Source organism: Zea mays, chromosome 4, assembly GCF_902167145.1.
Source record: "Zea mays cultivar B73 chromosome 4, Zm-B73-REFERENCE-NAM-5.0, whole genome shotgun sequence".
NCBI lineage: Eukaryota > Viridiplantae > Streptophyta > Magnoliopsida > Poales > Poaceae > Zea > Zea mays.
This window is the reverse complement of record NC_050099.1, coordinates 250,232,652-250,239,902: the sequence shown is the minus strand read 5'-3', so window position 1 is coordinate 250,239,902 and position 7,251 is coordinate 250,232,652.

Below are 7,251 nucleotides of genomic sequence, written 5' to 3'. Positions count from 1 at the left end.
CGGGCGGCTCTGGCGGGTCGCGGAGAGGTCGCAGGAGCTAGGGGCGAGCTCCGGGGAGTTTGGCGTGGGACAGAGGATGCAACGGGGAAGATAGTCGGGCACTGGGGCGGGCTTTATAGCCGTGGCGCGGGCGTGGTCACGGGCGGCCGCGGGCACGCGGGGGTTCGTGCACGGGCGTGCTCTGAGCGCGCCCCCGAGTGTCAGCCCGCGTCGAACACGTGTGTGTTTGCTTCTGCCATGGTTCAACGGCCGATTGGAGCACCTTAGCGTGCAGATCTTAGCAAAACCACTGTGTACGGTCTCTTCCCTGCACCATATCCTACTTTTTTGATGTGAGTCCCAAGCCAAGATACGGTCGGGGTAGGGAGATATAGAGGTGAGAAGTTGCCTCTGTCCTAGCTGTCCAAACCGGGACAAAAGCTATGCCAAGTCGTGTCAAACGACTTAGGGTGGGGTTCAACTTTCTCCATGGTATTTTAGAGGTATTTTGGCGCCACTTTGTCAATTGGGTCAAATGGTTTTGAAGTTTGAATGAGGGTGAACATGTTTGATCTTTGGAAAAGGGGTGGTTTTGGACTTAGAAGAATTCTGATTTTTCTCTTATGCTCAACCCTTTGGTGAATCTTTTGGGGTTTTTCTGAAACCTTTTTGGGGTCACTTTCTTACTATCATTTGTAGGGGATTAAGTGTACTACATCTTTTATAATTGGCCCAAGTCATGATCATGTGGTTTTCATGGCCTTTTGATCATACTTACCTCTAGTGCTTCACTTATCCAAAGGGGTTTGAATTAGGGTTTGGGCAATTCTCCCCCTTATATGTGCATGACAAGCCAAGGTATGACTTCTAAGATGGGTTGCACTTACTTAGGATCTTGAGATCCAATTTGGTGTACTTTTCCCAACTTAAGTCACATGTGATGATGGGCTTACTTGTGTAGCCTTGAGTGGAAAACTCTAAGTAACACCTGGGGTGTTACACAAATTTTAGTTTATCAAGGTCATTCTTGCTAGTCTTAAGTTGGGCATTAAGACTAGCCACTTCATCATTTAATTTGGAAATGGAAATTAAGTGTTCACTACAAGCATCAACATTGAAATCCTTACACCTATTGCAAATCACAACATGTTCTACACAAGAGCTTGATTTATTAGCTATTTCTAACTTAGTATTCAAGTCATCATTAATACTCTTTAAGCTAGAAATAGATTCATGGCATGTATATAATTCACATGAAAGCATTTCATTTCTTTTAACTTCTAAAGCAAGAGAATTTTGCGCACTTACAAATTTATCATGCTCTTCATATAAAAGATCCTCTTGCTTCTATAACAATCTATTCTTCTCATTCAAAGCATCAATTAATTCATTGATCTTATCAATTTTAGTTCTATCTAAACCTTTGAATAAGCTTGCGTAGTCTACTTCATCATCACGAGACTCATCATCACTTGAAGAAGCATACGTAATAGTACTTCGAGTACTTACCTTCTTCTCCTTTGCCATGAGGCAGGTGTGACACTCGTTGGGGAAGAGAGACGATTTGTTGAAGGCCGTGGCAGCGAGTCCTTCGTTGTCGGAGTCGGACGAAGAACAATCCGAGTCCCATTCTTTTCCAAGGTGTGCTTCGCCCTTAGCCTTCTTGTAAACCTTCTTGTTCTCTCTCTTCCCATTCTTTCCTTGTTCCTGGTCACTATCATTTCGGGAAAGTTAGCAATAAAGTGACCAATCTTACCACACTTGAAGCAGGAGCGCTTTCCCTTCGTCTTGCTCTTGTTGGGATGCTCCTTGCGACCTTTGAGCGCCGTCTTGAAGCGCTTGATGATGAGGGTCATTTCATCCTCATTTAGCCCGGCCGCCTCAACTTGCGCCACCTTGCTAGGTAGTGTCTCCCTGCTACTTGTTGCTTTGAGAGCAACGGTTTGAGGCTCGTGGATCGGCATTGGGCCATTCAACGCCTCATCAACATATCTTGCCTCCTTGATCATCATTCGCCCGCTTACAAACTTTCCGAGTATTTCCTCGGGCGTCATCTTGGTGTACCTAGGATTTTCACGAATAGAGTTTACAAGATGAGGATCAAGGACAGTGAAGGACCTTAGCATAAGCCGGACGACGTCGTGGTCCGTCCATCTCGTGCTTCCATAGCTCCTGATTTTGTTGACCAGGGTCTTGAGCCTGTTGTACGTTTGAGTTGGCTCCTCCCCCTGATCATTGCGAACCTTCCTAGTTCGCCTTCCACCAACTCCATCTTGGTGATCATGGTGGCGTCGTTCCCCTCATGTGAGATCTTGAGGGTGTCCCAAATTCGCTTGGCATTATCCAAGCCGCCCACCTTATGATACTCTTCCCTACACAAGGATGCTAAAAGAACAGTGGTAGCTTGTGCATTTTTGTGAATTTGTTCATTGATAAACATGGGATTATCCGTACTATCAAATTGCATTCCATTTTTCTACTATCTCCCATATACTTGGATGAAGAGAGAACAAGTGGCTACGCATTTTGTGACTCCAAAATTCGTAGTCCTCTCCATCAAACTGTGGAGGTTTACCAAGAGGAATGGAAAGCAAATGAGCATTGGAATTTTGCGGAATACGAGAATAATCAAAAGAAAAGTTTGAGTTAACCGTTTTCTTTTTCTCGTTGTCGTCGTCCCTTTGGGAAGAAGAGGACTCGTCGCTGTCGTAGTAGACTATCTTCTTGATGCGCCTCTTCTTCTTCCCATCCTTCTTCTTATGACTTGAGCCCGAGTCAGTGGGCTTGTCGTCTTTTGGCTCATTGATGAAGGACTCATTCTCCTTGTCGTTGATCACCATCCCCTTTCCCTTAGGATCCATCCCTTCAGGCGATTAGTCCCTTTCGTGAAGAGAACGACTCTGATACCAATTGAGAGCACCTAGAGGGGGGGTGAATAGGTGATCCTGTAAAAACTTAAAACTTATAGCCACAAAACTTGGTTAAGTGTTAGCACAATGAAATCAAGTGGCTAAGGACCGAGCACTTGTGAAACACAAAAGTCACAGTGAGAACAAGCACAAGAGACTCGACAATTTATCCCGTGGTTCGACCAAGTACAACACTTGCCTAATCCACATTGTGGCGTCCCAATGGACGAGGGTTGCACTCAACCCCTTTCAAGTGATCCAAAGATCCACTTGAATACCATGGTGTTTTTCTTTCTTTCACTATATCCCATTTGCGAGGAATCTCCACAACTTGGAGCCTCTCGCCCTTACAAATGATGATCACAAAGAAGCACGGATGTAAGGGAGGGAAAAGCAACACACACAAGTCTCAAAAGCAACAGCACAAACACGCACACTAGTCACAACTTGAGCTCTAAGTTCACACACGGAGTTCTCAACTCAAGAGGAGCTCAAATTGCTATCACAAAGAATCAAATGCGCTAGAATGAAGTCTTGGTGCTTAGAGATGATCAAAGAATGCTTGTTGTACTCCTCCATACGCCTAGGGGTCCCTTTTATAGCCCCAAGGCAGCTAGGAGCCGTTGGAAACAATCTGGGAAGGCAATTCTTGCCTTCTGTCGGGTGGCGCACCGGACAGTCCGGTGCACCACCGGACATGCACTGTTCAGTGTCCGGTGCAGATTGCTTTCCTAATCTGGCGCAGCCGACCGTTGAAGATTTGGAGCCGTTGGCGCACCGGACAGTCCGGTGCCCCCATCAGACCGTTGGCTCGGCCACGTGTCATGCGCGGATTGCGCGGCCGACCGTTGGCTCGGCCGACCGTTGGCTCACAGGACAGTCCGGTGCACCACCGGACAGTCCGGTGAATTTTAGCCGTACGCCGCCGACGAATTCCCAAGAGCGGCCAGTTGACCAGACGCCAGCCTGGCGCACCGGACACTGTCCGGTGCACCCAGACTGCACAGAATCTTGGCTGTTCCAGCCAAGTCTTTTACCTTTTGTATTTTCTCTGATTCTAGCACTTAGACAAATATGTTAGTACACAAAAACCAATGTACTAAGTCTAGAATCATACCTTTGTGTTGATTTGCACTTCATTCATCATTTGGCACTATTTTAATACTTAAACCATTTGTGTTGGGCACTTAATCACCAAAATACTTAGAAATGGCCCAAGGGCACATTTCCCTTTCAGAAATCAGTAGAGGCAGATGCCAGCACCAAATCAAGACAAGGGAAGAAAGCAGAAGGTACAAGTCAGGCAAGGGAAGCTCAACTTCACTACTCTGGAGGAGTTACTTGAGGGAGCCCCCATCATGACTAGTATCTTTTCAGTTTATAATCAACCTGCTTTAATTCTATTTGATTCTGGTGCATCTCATAGTTTCATTAGCCAAAAGTTCAGTGCTAAATGTCAACTGCCTTTCTATCACACAAAAGGGTAATTTATGATAGCCACACCTGGAGGTAAAATTGCAACTAATCAATTAAACCAAAGTGTGCCTATTCAACCGGAGAGCCACATTATCAAAACCACCCTTCTTGTTTTGGGTTTGGAAAATGTGGATATTATTCTGGGAGCTGATTGGATGACCCTACACCAAGTAGTGCTTGATGTAGCCAGCCGCATCGTGGAAATCAATTCCTCGATCTGTGGGAGTTTCACCTTGTTTCTGCCCAGTCAAGATTCTACTCAGTCATGTGCTTTTGCTATGATGGAGTTACCTCTGAAGAAGATTCCAGTGGTCTGTGAGTATGCAGATGTCTTTCCTGATGAATTGCCAGGAATGCCACCAGACCAGGATATTGAATTCGTCATCGAGTTGCAACCGGGAACGACACCTATTTCCAAGAGGCCTTACCGAATGCCACCCGCTGAGTTGGCAGAATTGAAGAAGCAATTGCAAGAATTGCTGGACAAAGGTTTTATTTGCCCAAGTACTTCGCCTTGGGGATGTCCAGCCTTGTTTGTGAAGAAGAAAGATGAAAGCTTGAGGCTGTGTATAGATTGTTGCCAACTTAACACGGTAACTATCAAGAACAAGTATCCTTTGCCTCGTATTGATGTTCTTTTCGATCAGTTGGTCGGAGCCAAAGTGTTTTCCAAGATAGACCTTTGCTCCGGTTATCATCAGATCAAGATACGAGCAAGTGATATTCCGAAGACTGCCTTCTCGACCAGATATGGGCTGTATGAATTCTTGGTGATGTCTTTTGGACTGACTAATGCACCAGCATATTTCATGTATCTGACGAATTCTGTTTTCATGTCTGAATTGGACAAGTTCGTAGTGGTTTTCATCGATGATATTTTGGTGTGCTCAAAGAACGAAGAAAAGCATGTCGGGCATTTGCATATAGTGCTTCAACGTCTGCGAGAGCACCATCTTTATGCCAAATTGTCAAAATGTGATTTTTGGCTAAAGGAGATCAAATTCTTGGGTCACACTATCTCTCAGGCAGGTATAGTTGTTGATCCTAATAAGGTGCAAGAGGTGATGAACTAGAAGCCGCCAATGACTGTCCGTCAGATTCGAAGTTTTCTGGGATTAGCTGGTTATTACCGAAGATTCATTCCGAATTTCTCTCGAATTGCGAAGCCCATAACTGAATTGCTGAAGAAAGAAGCCAAGTTTGTTTGGGGTCAGAAGTGCGAAGATGCCTTTCATGCATTAAGGCAACATCTGACCATAACACCGGTGTTAGCGCAACCCACAGCAGCAAGCCATTTGATGTGTATTGTGATGCCTCTGGCACTGGACTGGGTTGTGTCTTGATGCAAGACAACCGAGTCATTGCTTATGCATCAAGAGCACTTAGGCCTCATGAGCAGAATTATCCCACTCATGACTTGGAGTTAGCAGTCGTGGTCCATGCATTGAAAATGTGGAGACACTATTTGATGGGAACCCACTGCAACATCTTCACTGATCATAAGAGCCTTAAGTATATCTTTACTAAGGCTGATCTCAACATGAGACAGAGATGATGGCTAGAGCTGATCAAGGACTATGACCTGGAGGTACATTATTATCACCCAGGAAAAGCCAATGTGGTAGCAGATGCCTTGAGTCGGAAATTGCAATGCAACTGTGTTATGATGGATTCTCGCATTGACACCTTGTGTGATGAGTTGAGCAAGATGAAGATTGAAGTGATTCCTTCTTGTGCTTTGTCTCACGAGTTGAGCAAGATGAAGATTGAAGTGATTCTTTATGGTGCTTTGTCTCACATTTCCGTTGAGCCAGCTTTGCAAGACCAGATCATCAAGGCCCAGCTCAGTGACAAGGGATTGCAAATTATTAAGGAGAATCTCCATCAGAAGACCGAGAAGTATAAATGTTTCCGCCAAGATGGAAAGGGTATATTGTGGTTTGAAAGCAGATTGGTGGTTCCTAAAAACAAGGATCTCAAGAAGAAAATCTTGGATGAGGCCCATCTCTCCAAATTCTCCATGCATCCAGGGAGCACCAAAATGTACCATGATCTGAAGCCCTTGTATTGGTGGACCAGAATGAAGAGGGAGATAGCCCAATATGTAGCAGAATGTGACACTTGTCAGAGGATAAAGGCAAGCCACTTGAAATCAGCTGGAGCTTTGCAAGCCCTATCTATACCTTCGTGGAAATGGGATGACATCAGCATGGATTTCATTGTGGGTCTGCCCAACACTTCTCGTCATCTTGATTCGATTTGGGTTATTGTGGACCGACTGACGAAAGTGGCACATTTTCTCCCAGTGCACACCACTGATAAGGCTCAAAAGTATGCAGAGTTGTACATTGACTGGATCGTGTGTTTGCACGGATTGCCCCGGACCATTGTTTCTGACCGAGGAGCCCAATTTGTTGCCAGATTTTGGGAACAACTGCAATAGTCTTTGGGAACCAAGCTAATCAGAAGTTCAGCTTACCACCCACAGACTGATGGTCAGACCGAGAGGGTAAATCAAATTCTTGAAGATATGCTGAGGGCTTGTGCAATCGATTGTGGCAAGAACTGGGATAAGCACCTCTCCTTGACAGTGTTTGCTTATAACAACAGTTATCAATCCAGCCTAAAGATGGCACCCTTTGAAGCTCTCTATGGAAGAAGGTGTAGAACACCCCTCAATTGGTCTCAGCCTGGAGAAAGAGAAGTTTTCGGACCTGACTTAGTGACTGAAGCCGAAAGGAAGGTCAAACTAATCAGGAAGAATCTAGAAGCTGCTCAGGCCAGGCAGAAGAGTTACCATGATAGGAGGAAGAAACCTCTCCAGTTCGAGGTGGGAGACTTCGTATATTTGAAGGTATCACCCACCAAGGGAGTGCAGAGATTCGGG